The following is a 14124-nucleotide window of genomic DNA, read 5'->3' as shown; positions in this document are numbered from 1 at the left end:
GTTTAAGTACGTGAGAGAGTGCGAGTGCGTTTGTAAGTGAGTGTCCCTATGCGATTATGTCTTTTAATGTTGCTAAGGGGGGAGGGTGAGGACTAAGTACTCGTGCCTTATATTTGTGTGCCAATTAATGCCTAATAAATACCATGTGCTTAAACAAGTACAAGGAACTTGAACACCCATTTTTTTTTTTTCATATTCTTTCTACCGACTGAATAGAGGGGATAGGAAGTGGAGGAAACAGGAAGGGGTTGCCTTGCATGTGAATTTCTCACCCCACGTGATTTCTCATGCCCATCTCAGGGGAATTTGGGATCCATTGTCCTTGAGTGTGATGAAGCTGAACATATGTACCCACTGGTTTATATCCCTGGAATGAGGTTGTTTGTTTTAATGGAATTTGTGTAGGCATTGGAGAAGAAAAGTCTTTAGGAATTCCGACTGATTTAAAACGGTGTCGGTCATACTATATGTAACACCTAATGTTTGGGTTTTTCAAGAGTCTCTTTCTCTGAATTAATTGTTGGAGCCAGGCATTTTGGAGGTTCCACTGCAAATAACTTTATGAACCGTTAGTGAATCCGATATTTATCTTAAATCCATGGATCTAGGCTTTGTGAACTTGACCTCTAGAACACATATGGGACAGAAGAGAGCAGCAAATTGGTGAGTACATTTGTGCTGCAGATTTGTTCTGTTTTTGTAATTTTGATGCCCACACCCCTCAAATTATCAAGAGCTATCAAATATGCCACATCCCCTTGAAAAAGAAACAATTGGCTTGTTGATTACAAATTATTCATTTAATCAGGTCTCCTGGGACCTTTCCCAGGCAAAGAAGCCCTGAGAAGTGTGAATTAATTATAAAGAAATGACAATTCAGCTTATTTCAAGTGCAATGGAGAAACTAGGTCAGTGGCTTTCCTGTTCCCCCAAAGGACTGCATTAGTAAAGTTCCACTGAACAGGTTCTGACTGTGCTCCAAATAGATATTTATTCTGATGGGTTCAGTTTTTTTTTTTTTTTTTAAAGAGTTGCCTTTGAAAAAATTGCCTTTGAAACTAATTTTATCAACTCTATACGACAGTCAGTCTTATCCTTTCAGAGGAACATCATCCAAATTAGGAATCAGCGTCCCCACCCCACAGCTCAAACAATTGCCACCATTGGAAAATCGTTAAAAACATGTTCACAGCAAGTTTCACAAATCAGACAAGGGACACTGTCGTTTCATAACCAATACAGGTTAACCTCTTTGGGTTCCAAACGATTGTTATAGTGGATCTTTTCACTGAATCAGTAGGATTAAGGATACAATGTCCAAGAGTTAATGTCGTTTCATCATGGTGTTGATAAAACCATGGTAAGGCACAACGCACATTGTTACATTCCGATAATATATTTGGTGGGTGCTTGCTTTAGACTGGACGTGTGGTAAGTACCGGGGACACAGCAGTGAACAAAAAGAGAGGGGCTGTCTCCTTTGGAACTTACCATTTAGTGAGAGAAACAGCCTTTAGGAAATTATGTGCATCCTCAGTGGATTGCGGCAGTGGAAATTACTACAAAGACAGACTGCACGATGGCATAAAGGGATAAGGCAAGGGGTCCTAACGCCATCTGGGGGAGGTGACTCTTGAGCATAGCCCTAGTGATGAGTAGGAATTAATCAGGTAAAAGGTTGGGAGGAAAAGGATTGCAGACAGAGGGAATAACGTGTGCAAATGTCCTGAGGCAGAAATTGTGATGGAGGAATGACATGTAGGTTTGTCGATCACCGAGTTCACATTCCTTCATTCAGTAACATGTAGGAACATTCCACTATGTGCGGTCGATATCTTTACTCATACAGGACCTACTAATTGTGATAGGCTCTTTTCCAGGTAATTTCTAAAGTCGCAGAGGACAGACTCTGGATATGTGAGATGGTAGGGTTTTTTTTTTTTGCGTTCAGGAGAGGAGTATTACAGCATCTGCCTGGCTTCTGGTCCTCTACAGTTTGGGACCCAAGCTTATAGGGTAGAAGAAACACAAGAACTTTCAAGAGGGTCAGCTCGTTAGTATTCTTGAGCTCAGAGAGGTTGAAAATTCCCCCCAGATTACACAGCTGGTGTGTGGCAGGGTTTACCGTGAAACCTAAGTTAGCCCAAGCCTTAAGTTTCCTCCTCTATAAAAAGGAGATAATTGGCTGGATTTGGTAGCTCATGCCTGTGATTTCAACACTTTGGGAGGCCAAGGATGGAGGATTGCTTAAGCCCAGGAATAAGTCTGAGCAATATAGCAAGACCTCTGTCTCTACAAAAAAAAAAAAAAAAAAAAAAAAAAAGAAGATATTCTACATGCTTCAAAAAACTGTTGTGCATTTAAGTGAGATAATATCTGTGAAAGTTTCCAGTGAAGTATTTAACAAGTAGATGTTCAACAAATGCTTGAAAGACTTTAATCAATGAAATGCAAGTTAAATATAATTTTTTAAATCATTGACTTGGCAAATGTATATTTAAAAAATAATATTACCAATCGCTAATGAGAAAGTAGGAAATCGCATAAACTAATGGTTGGGAATACAAATTAGATAAACCTTTGCAAGAAGAGTTTGCAAAATGTATCAAAAGTCTTAATGTGCAAATCATTTAATCTGATAATTCCGCTTTGAGGAATTGGTCTGAAGGAAATAATCAGAGATGTATATAAAATTTATTTTCTAGGAAGTCTATCATGATTTTTTAAAATCATGCAAAATAGGAAACAGCCTTAATATCCAATAATATGGAGTTGGTTAAATAAATTAGTGCATGATGAAATACCACATGGCCATTAAGAAACACATTTGTGGGCCAGGTGTGGTGGCTCACGCCTGCAATCCCAGCACTTTGCAAGGCCAAGACAGATCACCTGAGGTCAGGAGTCCAAGACCAGCCTGGCCAACATGGTAAAACTCCATCTCTACTAAAAACACAATAATTAGCTGGGCCTGGTGGTGCATGCATGTAATTCCAGCTACTCGGGAGGCTGATGCAGGAGAATCACTTGAACCTGGGAGGCAGAGGTTGCAGTGAGCCGAGATGGCGCTACTACAGTCCAGCTGGGATGAAAGAGAGAGAGACTCCGTCTCAAAAAAAAAAAAAAAGAAAAGAAAAGAAAAGAAAAGAAACACATTTGTGGAGATGTTTAAGATTCACTGCAAGCAAAAGAAGCTTCAAGTAGCTTGCACAGCAGCTTCCAATTTTATTAAACACACCAGCACACATTCACACTTGAAACAAAAGCACTCTTAGGATATATAACAATAACAGTGGTGGGACTCTGGGTGTTCAAATTTTCTTTGTTCTTTTGGGGATGTCCCAGTTTTCCTCGTGATGGAGATGAATTATCTTTGTAACTAGAAGTAGAATTAGTAAATAAAATCTAGCTTGTTTGTTCATTGAAATGAGTCTGTGAGGAAGATGGGACACTCCTGTCTACCTTGAGGAGGAAGGGATAAAGCTTCCATAATGAGAGCCACTGGCCCCATCAGTGACAGAGCTGGGTACTGGTACCGACCAGCCGACTGCTCATCATGGAATGTTCCAATGTATTCAACTAAAAGACAAGGTGACACCTGGATATTTCTCTTTGTCTTCCCTTTCTGAGGGTGCTATTTGTGTGCTTTCTTGGTCCTCTTGGGAGGTTAGACTATGGCGTGGGATGAGCTATTATTCCCTTTTAATAAACACAACACACATGTCGAATCAGGTACTCATTTATCTCACCTTTGTTCTCTAATTGAACTGGGTTATAAAATTCACTCTGTCACTTACTGCCTTTGTGACCTTGGGCAAGTCACTGAACCTCTTTAACCTTCCATTTGATCATATGTGAAATGGGGTTACTATGAGTATTTATCCCAGAGATTCCTCGTTTGTCTGAGGATTCAATGAGACAATGAGCATAAAATGCTTAGCACAGAGCCTGGTGTATTAGTCTGTTCTCAGCTGCTAATAAAGACATACCCAAGACTGGGTAATGTGTAAAGAAAAAGAGGTTTGATGGACTCACAGTTCCACATGGCTGGGGAGGCCTCACAATTATGGTGGAAGACAAAGGAGGAGCAAAAGCACGTCTTACATGGTGACAGGCAAGAGAGCTTGTGTAGGGGAACTGCCCTTTATAAAACCATCAGATCTTGTGAGACTTATTCACTACCACGAGAACAGCACGGGAAAGACCCGCCCCCATGATTCAATTATCTCCCACCAGGTCCCTCCCAGGACACGTGGGGATTATGGGAGCTACAATTTAAGATGAGATTTGGGTGGGGACACAGCCAAACCATATCACCTGGTATAGAGAAAATGCTCAATAGCTGTTAGCTCATGAAAAGATTAACTAGGATTTATAATTTTTTTTTTTTTTTTGAGATGGAGTTTTGCTCTTCTTGCCCAGGCTGGAGTGCAATGGTGCGATCTCGGCTCACCAAAACCTCCGCCTCCCATGTTCAAGCGATTCTCCTGCCTCAGCCTCCCGAGTAGTTGGGATTATAGGCATGTGCCACCATGCCCAGTTAATTTTGTCTTTTTAGTAGAGATGGAGTTTCTCCATGTTGGTCAGGCTGGTCTCGAACTCCCGAATTCAGGTGATCCACCAGCCTTGGCCTCTCAAAATCCTGGGATTACAGGCATGAGCTACCACGCCCGGCTGGATTTATAATTATTAATGCTGCTTCTTCTTGTCTTTCTCCTCTTCCTTCTCTTGTTGGAAAATTTGCCCCTATAATCTTCGACTATTTTTATAATAGACCTAAGCTCAGCAGAGGTTAGAAAACATCACTATCATCATCCTTACCACCACTGCCACCACCACTACCGTCATCAGTATCATCACTTTCAACAATAATTAAAACACAGCTTTCCCACAGGCATCATCTTAAATCTTATTTAAATATCTGACTTTGGGCCGGGTGCAGTGGCTAATGGCTCACACCTATAATCTCTGCACTTTGGGAGGCTGAGGCAAGAGGATAGCTTTGAGGCCAGGAGTTCAAGGCCAGCCTGGGCAACATAGTGAAACCTCATCTCTATAAAAATTTTTAAAATTAGCCAGGCATGGTGGAATGCACCTGTAGTCCTAGCTATTTGGAAGGCTGAGGCAGGAGGATTGCTTGAGTCCAAGAGTTGGAAGTTCCAGGGAGCCATGATTGAGCCACTGCACTCCAGCCTGAGTGACAGAGGGAGACTGTTTCTCTCTAAAAATAATATAATAAAATAAATAGCTGGTTTTGTAAGTGACTGTCGACTTTGGACCTTTGTGGCAACAAAGAAGGAAGAGTAGTTTTTATACCTCTAAAGACTGATTATCAGCACCTCACCTTTTCTTTTCTGACTTCAGAACGCTTTTTTCTTTTTCTTTTTCTTTTTTTTTTTTTTTTTAAGAGATGGGATCTTTCTTTGTTGTCCATGCTGCTGCAGTGCAGTGCCAACTCACCGCAGCCTCAACCTCCTGGGCTCAAGTGATCCTCTCGCTTTAGCCTCTTGTGTAGCTGAGACTATAGGTGCACACTACCATACCTGGCTTTTTTTTTTTTTAAGAGATGAGTTCTCACTATGTTGCCTAGGCTGGTCTTCATCTCCTGGCCTCAAGCAGTCTTCCTGCCTCAGCCTCCTGAGTCACTGTGATTACAGGCAGAAGCCCACTCACCTGGCCAGAATTCATTTTGATTCCACTTAGAAAGAAGTCATGCGTGTTAATCCTAGTGAATATGTTGGTTTAGGCATACTTGGTTCCAGTTCCTAGAACTGTGAGTGTTGGGGTGGAGGAGACAGCCTGGTCTGCAAGTTGAAGGTTGTTCCTGGCAGAGTTTTGATATTTGACTGATGTCCCTCCAGTGTTGATAATAGTAGTGGCAATAGCAATAATAGCTTTCATTTATGTACCGTGTGCTAGTCCCTATACCAAGCAACATGGTGAATGTCCAGTGTTCCCCAGCTCGTGGTGGCTTGTCTTCCACTCCACGCTGTCCAGACTCCTTTAGGGGATGGAATGATTCATGTCATCGCTCTCCTTTCCCATGTGCCTAAAAGAAGAGAGGGAGGGACAGAGGGAGATGGTGGCTGGAGTGTGACAGAGCAGTGCTTTTGGGTGGCATGTCCTTGGAGATGTCAACCTCAGGACAAGTAAAGGAGGATTTGTAATCTTGTAGCTAAAGACTGGCCTCCTGGTCTTGGAAGCCCAGCTAGCCCTCTAGCGTGTGAGCAAATTATTAACTTGCCCCAAGCCTCGGTTTCCATCTCTGCAAAGTGGAAGTGATAAGATCTATTTTGCAGACCTGAGGTAGTGATAAAGGGAGAGAGTTCATGTAAAGCAATCAGCAGGGCATCTGGCCCTCTCTACACATTTAATAACAGAGCCTCAAAAACCATAACTTCCCTCAGGAGGACTTTGCCGTCCTCATGACACAACCTCATAACATAACGAGTTAGGAGAATCTTCTCTTTCTTTTTTTTTTTTAAAAAGATGAATCACAGTTAACCTTCCTTCCTTCCTTCCTTCCTTCCTTCCTTCCTTCCTTCCTTCCTTCCTTCCTTCCTTCCTTCCTTCCTTCCTTCCTTCCTTCCTTCCTTCCTTTCTTTTTTTTGTAGAGAAGGAGTATCATCATTTTGCCCACTCTGGTCTTGAACTCGTGAGCTCAAGTGATCCTCCCACCTCGGCCTCTCAAAGCACTGGGATCTTCTCGTTTCTCTAACTGTAGATTTTTTCCTGGGACCAAGAGAGCTTCACAGAGGCAGGATTGCTCCAGTCTTAATTGCTTGTATTTTCACCCTGGAAGGTGTTCACTATGATCTGAATAAATGGATTAAGAATGATTCACCAGATGTGCTCATTGGAGGACAGGGTTCTACCTGTCCAGGTTGCTGTAGCAGAGGATTCCTGTGCTATGTCTTGCATCCTCTCTGCCCACCTCTAATTTCAGACATACTAAGGGCAGAGGTTCGGTGTATGCTGACAGCATCCCACCTTGAGCTCCACCACAAATCTGCTTTTCTGCAGCAGGACTGTCTCTAAAGCTGAGGCTCCCTTGGCCTGAATGCAGGCACAACCCAGAAATAATGACTCTGGGAACACTCTCTGTAGAGTGGGTGGGGAGTTGGTGGAAGGAGGCCCCAGCCTCCTATCCTTTGGAGGGACAATTTGGAGGTACATTCTACACAATTCCTCAGAGGGTCCTCAGAGGCCTGCACTCTGGTTGCCCACAGCGGTAATCAGCTCAATAAGTCAATCACTTGGCTTTTTCTCCTTTCATCCTTCTTCCTCCCTGGGATCACCTTCCAAATCCTCCCAAATCCTGCCCTTGGGGTGAGCCCAAACTAAGTCAGGGCCTGACCGGCTCTTGCTAGGCCTTCCTTCTCCAGACTCATTGTATTCTCTCCCTTTTTCTTAAACTCTTAAATTTTTTTTTTTTTTTTCTGAGACAGAGTCTCATTCTGTTACCCAACCTGGAGTGCAGTGGCACTATCCTGGCTCACTGCAACCCCTGCCTCCCAGGTTCAAGCGATTCTCATGCTTCAGCCTCCCAAGTAGCTGGGATTACAGGTACACGCCACCATGCCTGGCTGATTTTTCTGGTATTTTTAGTAGAGACGGCATTTCACCATGTTGCCCAGGCTGGTCTCAAACTCCTAGCCTCAAGTGATCCACCTGCCTCTGCCTTCCAAAGTGGTGGGATTACAGGTGTGAGCCACTGTGCCCAGCCTCTCAAACTTTTTATCTTGAAATAAGTGTAGATTCACATGCAGTTGTAAGAAAACACAGAGAAATCCCCTATACCCTTTACCCATATATCCTAATACCTTGCAACACTTTAGCACAATAGCACAATGAGGACATTAATGCTGGTACAACCACCAATATTATGCAGATTTCTCCAGTTTATTTGTACTCACTTGTGGGTGTGTGTATTTAGTGCCATGCAATTTTAGCATGCATGTAGTATCTTCTACCACAGTCAAAACACAGAACATTTCCATCACCACAAGGATCTCTCGTGTTACTCTTTTATAACCACATATAACCCCTGCAACCCTTTTTCTAACCCCAGACAACCACTAATTAATCTGTTCTTCATTTCTATAATTTTATCCAAGAATGTTATATAAATAGAACTATACAGAATGTTATATAAATGACAAGAAGGTTATATAAATAGGACTATTTCAAGAATATTATATAAATAGAACTATACAGTATATAAGCTTTGGGCAGTTGGCTTTTTTTCATTCAGCATACTTCCCTTTAGATTCATCCAAGGCATTGGGTGTATTAATAGTTCATTCTTTTTTAAAAAATCACTGAGTAGTATTCCATGGTGTACATGTACCTTCTGGCTGTCTCCTCACATGGTCTTTTCTCTGTGGGCACATGAGGGTGGGAAGGAGAGAGAGACAGAGAGAAAGAGAGAGAGAGAGATCTGGTGTCTCTCCCTCTTTCTATAAGACTAGGAAACCCCCTTATGAACTCACTTGACCTTTATTACCTCCTTAAGGCTCCATCTTCTACTACAGTCGTATTGAGGGTTGGGGCTTCAACATATGAATTTTTGGCAGTGGGGGCTGGGCAAAATTCACTCTGTAACTGGCAGGCTGTGATTCTCAGTTATGGTTGAAGCTGCTGTCCACAGGCAGAATGTCTTCTTTCTCTTTAAGGAAGCCTCAGCTCTGCTTTTTAAGACCCCACACAAACTCTCCCATCTAAGGTCCTTCCTGTTGCAGGCAAATTCTGAGCTCAGCTGTGATGTGAACTCTCAACCCCCATCTGATGAAGTGGGGCAGACACTTAGTGGACATCTCATGCTGGAGAACAATTCACTTAGCCTTTGCTTTATGTTACAACTCTGAAACCACTGGGAGAGGAGCCCCTGTTTTTATCCCCGAGGTCTGAGGCCCCTGAAAATGTCAGATATTATTCTTCTACAGAGTTTTGAGAAGGGGAACCTGAAGCCTGAGTATCTCCAAAGTGGAGTCAGTGACTTGCTCAAGGTCATAGGGCTGTTTAGTGGCAGAGATGGGGCAAAATCCTGGGCAAAATTGTACTTGTTCTGGAACCCTTGTGTGACTGCCATTAGGTGACTTGTGACCTCCCTGAATCCATTTCTTCTTCTTTTGGAGATGCCACCCCAATTGTTTTTGGTGGGAGGCATTTATCTTTCTCTCTTTATGACTGATCTTGGCAAGTATGCAGATGTTGTCAGTGCCTGGCCCTATCTCCTGGGCCCATCCTCCAGGTCGCCTGCAGCTTCGGTGTGTAGTTCTCATGTAGGCCAACAACTTCCTACCTCCCGCATCTGTATCTCTCTGCCTGAGGTCTTTCTCTGGCCACAGATGTGTAGTTGGCCTGTGTGTGGGTCAAGCTATAAGTGCCAGGGAATTAAGGCCTCCTAGAATGTCCCCTAAGCAATGAGAGATGGGGGTTGGTATGTAAATATCCAAGTCTTCTGTCTCCTTGGTGGGACAATTTTGAGCATGTTCCACACGCTTTCAGAGGATCTCCAGCAGGGATCAGTTGCCAGCAAGCCCCAGTTGCCCACAGAGGTGACCTACGCATTAGCACATTACTACTTTAACACATTGGCTCCCTTCCCTTCCTCGTCTTGTTTCCTACCCACCTTACCCAAATAAAATGCTGCATCCAAATCCTTATCTCAGGGTATGCTTTACTAAGAAAGTAAAGCTGTTAACCAAAGAGCTTTCTCCTTCTTAGACAAGGGGCTGGGAGTAGTTGACTCATGGACACTTATAGACTTTCTTTCCCAGAGAGAGAATCTTGAGTGGAGAAATAAACAGACCAAAACTACTGGTGCTCATTTAGTCCCTAACAAAACTCTTTTTAGTTCCTTTGATCCAGATCCCCAAGATTGCCCTTTATTATGATTATCTTTGAGTTTCCTTTCAAATCTTCCATTCACAGTTTTACAGCTTGTGCACAGCACAATCCTAAGGGTAAGTCACTCACATTGATACTCCATCTCAATGGTGCCTCTTGGAGTTATGCAGTTCACAACTCACCCAACTGTTCGTGTGGTTCTGTGTGATGATATTTTCAATACATTTTTTTCTTTCAGGTTGTACTACAGCTGATAAAAACTTTGATATGAAAATAACTTCAAGATCTTCTGTCCCAGCGCTCTGCCTTTTGTAAGTTGATGTCTAAGCCATGGGCATGAGATAGTTGTGGCGTGGTTGCATCCTGCTGAAATACAATTCAGGTATTCTACAGGTGAAAGTTTGTCCCTAAAACAAGAGTTCTAATGAGAAAAATTCAGTTATTGCAAGGAAAAATTGGGGTAGAAGACTTGACTTTGCTTTCTCAATACCAATTGTATAATGGAGTTGAGACTTATTTTCTTGCTACTTTTATACACTTGAAATAAGCAGCCAGAAACCTATCTATTATCAGTGGACTTTTCTAGCTCTTTCTGCTACCTGCCTCCTTGCTCTAGAGAAAAATACAATTGAAGAGAGAAAAGAGAGAGAGAGAGATAAAGGAACTCAATGAAAGCTTTTACATTGCTCTAATTTCTGAAACATAAAAGCTATTCTTCTAGAGCAAATCCATTTTTTCCCAGCGGCATTACGGATAGAGAAATTCCTAGGAAAATAATTTGTCAAGTCCCGACTGATCAAAGATACATATGAAAGAACCCCACTTTTTTTTTCTTCCCAAGGAAAAAACCAGCCCCCATCTAAGCTCAGAATGAATTGGCAATTCATTTACTGACTGTCAGATAAAGTAGCACAATCCCCATCACATCTTTAGCAGGGACAGGACCAGAAGGAAGCAATTCTGTGCCCACCAAGTGTACAAGCTGGGGGTATGTTAGTGATTAAGGGATCCTGGCCTGGGGGAGGCAGAGAGATATGACTCAGATTCGCCATTGCACCATAAATCTCCCTCTTTTATTCAAAATGTGTGTTTTATAGTCGTTTCCTGGCCAATTGCTGCCTTGAATAAATATATAACATATCTGGACTTAGCTTTCAGGCCCAGAGCTGGGGTTTGTCTTGAGGGCCAAGTATTCTTGATATTTCCAAGAGCAAGCAAGGAACAAATAATGAGGCACCCTTTTCTTCCTGACTCACCAGCCACATCCTACATCAAAAATAAAAATAGCAGTCAGTGCTAATTGGGCCAAGAGAGACAAAGCAAGACCTGGCCATTGGAGCTAACTTCTTGTGTTCTGCAAACAGGTTGCTACTCCCACCTGCTCACTCAACACCCCTCCACTAGGCACACCCCAAAGAGGCTGAAACCTCTGGGCATCATTGACTGTATTTGGTTAGATCTACTAACTCAGACATTTGGCCCAAAGATCTTGGCTTGAAGGATCAAAGCCTTACAAAAATAGGTTTTTAGGAGATTTCCATTAGTTCTTGAAACACCAAAGCCCGAGTTTCCATCCCATTGCACTGAGGCTGCCCCTTTCAGAGGTGGGGAAGGGAGAAGACCAATGACTTCATTCAATCTTTCCTTCCCTTTGCCATCAACTACAATGGGGTGCAGAGCAGAAGACCCAGAGTGCTCCCAAAGCCCTGTTTATTGCGGGCTGATTACGTGCTAAGCATTTTATAAGATTATCATGCATAGGTCTCAAAATTGCCCTTGAGCTTTTTGGAAGTCAGAGCCAGAAGGGAGACCTACTGAGTTAAAGGATTCCCAATATAGCCCCGTGAGGTGTGCAGGAAAATATTCTTATCCCTGTTTTATGGATGAGGAAATGGAAGCTTAGAGGGTTGTCACTTACCTAAGGTCTCATTCCTGGGATAGACAAACACTTCCACTTTCTTCATCCACCATGCTAGGTGCATTTTGTAATGTGCCGAACTACAAAGCCAAACAACCCCAATCCCTGCCCTCGAGGAGATCTCAGTCCAGTGTGACATGGACTGCTTTGTTCTTGCATTCATGAGCATTAGCTCAGTGCTGGGCCAGAAGTGGGTGCTCAGAAACGTTCTGCCTCGTTTCTCTCAGGCTGGCTGATCTAAGTTGGAGAGAATGCTAATTTTGATGAATATGAAGGGGTTGCTGAATACTCTTTTATTTTCTGGCAAAAGTGGCGTTTCAGAACACTTGGTGGTCAGGGGAGATGTTCTGCAGAGGAGAGGGGCAAATCTGGAGTAGCCTTCATGTTACAACACCAGGTCAGGCCCTTGGTGTGAAGTAAGGCTCAAAGGATAAGAATGAAGGTGTATGAGGTGACTACCTGGGCAGAGCTAATCAGACGGCCTGGAATTGAACCCCACCTCTGCCACTATTCAGTGATGTCAGATCTGGTAAACTTCAATTTCCTGTGCTCCACTTTCTTCACTTGCAAAATAGTGATAAGAGGCTGTTTGTGAATTAAATGAGTGAAGGCACCAGGAAGGAACTATTTGTTCAGTGCCAAGCACATTACAAATACTCAGAAAATGGCACTGGTCACAGCTGTTGTCTACCTTTTGCCTGTTTCCATAAAGAATTTGAGGCTGCTTGCAAAACTACATGCCACCCACAAAGACAACAATGTACAAAATAGTGATAAAGCCAAGAGTAACGAGCACCTATCACTGAGTTCCATTTGGTCTTGTGTGGCATTATTTTTCAAAAGGGCCACAGCAATATTTTTACACTCCTTCTCCTTCAGAACCTCGATGTGTCTATCAAGGGGTGGAATGTGATTCTTCACTTTATTATGGGTTGGATCCAGCAGCTTACTTCTGACAGATAGGATGTACCAGGGGGTTAATGTTACCCAGCACTAAGAACTGAGATAAAAATAGACCAGGCACTAGGTTGGGGAAAATGGGGGTTACCTCCTCAGTCTGCAACCCTTCTGAAGCTAAGTCATAAAAAGGTGGTACAACTTCCACCTAATTTCCCCCATTGGAACACTTGCTCTTGGAAACCCAGCCACCATGCTATGAGGAAGCCCAAACTAGCCCACAGGGAGAGACCACAGGAGAGGCCTACGTGGCAAGGATTTGAAACCCCCAGCCTAAACCCAGCATCCACCATCAGCCATGTGAGTGAAAAGCCTTCCGATTATTCCACCCTCAACTCTCAGCATCATGGTCCAGAGACAAGTAGCCCCTGCTATGCCCTGTCTAAATCGCCAACCTCAGAATCCAAAGGCATAATAAATGGTCATTTTACACCACGAAGTTTTAGGGTATTTTACTTCTTAGCCTTCAGAACTGGAACATTCTGTGTAGTTAACAGAAATATATTTGGCTCTGAGCTTCCTAGCTGCCAAAACAAGTTGAGAATTATAGTCAGCTATAAGAGCTCGTGAGTTCGTAAAAGACAAACAAATTGAGATGTTTGCAAAAAACCAGGAGCAAGGTCTCCCTTGGGTTCTTGTAAAGATGTTGCAGTGCTGCATAATTTTTTGATGATGTTCTTCATGACACCATCATGGTAAACCCAATGGCAAATATTATAGGACTGTTTCTCCTGGGTTCCCTAGATGTGCTACAAAATCCCAAGACAGAATTTGGGGACATGTAGTGTTTTGGAGGACAAAATGATAAGGGCTGGCTATCAAGGTGTGATGGTTAATACTGAATGTCAACTTGATTGGATTGAAGAATGCAAAGTTTTGTTCCTGGGTGTGTCTGTGAGGTGTTGCCAAAGGAGACTGACATTTGAGACAGTGTACTGGGAGGGGTAAGCCGAACCTCAATCTGGGTGGGCACCATCTAATCAGCTGCCCATGTGGCTAGGATGAAAGGAGGCAGAGGAACGTGGAGAGACTAGACTGGCTAAGTCTTCTGATCTTCATCTTTCTCCCGTGCTGGACGCTTCCTGCCCTTGAACATCAGACTCTGAGTTCCTCAGCTTTTGGACTCTTGGACTTACACCAGTGGTTTGCCAGGAGCTCTTGGGCCTTTGGCCACAAACTGAAGGCTACACTGTTGGCTTCCCTGCTTTTCAGGTTTTGTGACTTGGGCTGGCTTTCTTGTTCCTCAGCTTGCAGATGGCCTATTGTGGGACTTCACCTTGTGATCATGTGAGTCAGTACTCCTTAATAAACTCCTTTTCATATTTACATCTATCCTATTAGTTTGGTCTCTCTAGAGAACCCTGATTAATATACAAGGTCTCTGCAGGTCTTTTTTA

The sequence above is a fragment of the Macaca fascicularis genome, chromosome 11 (assembly GCF_037993035.2).
Source record: "Macaca fascicularis isolate 582-1 chromosome 11, T2T-MFA8v1.1".
Taxonomy (NCBI): domain Eukaryota; kingdom Metazoa; phylum Chordata; class Mammalia; order Primates; family Cercopithecidae; genus Macaca; species Macaca fascicularis.
The sequence above is the reverse complement of the archived record's forward strand: the minus strand, read 5'-3'. Positions refer to the sequence as shown.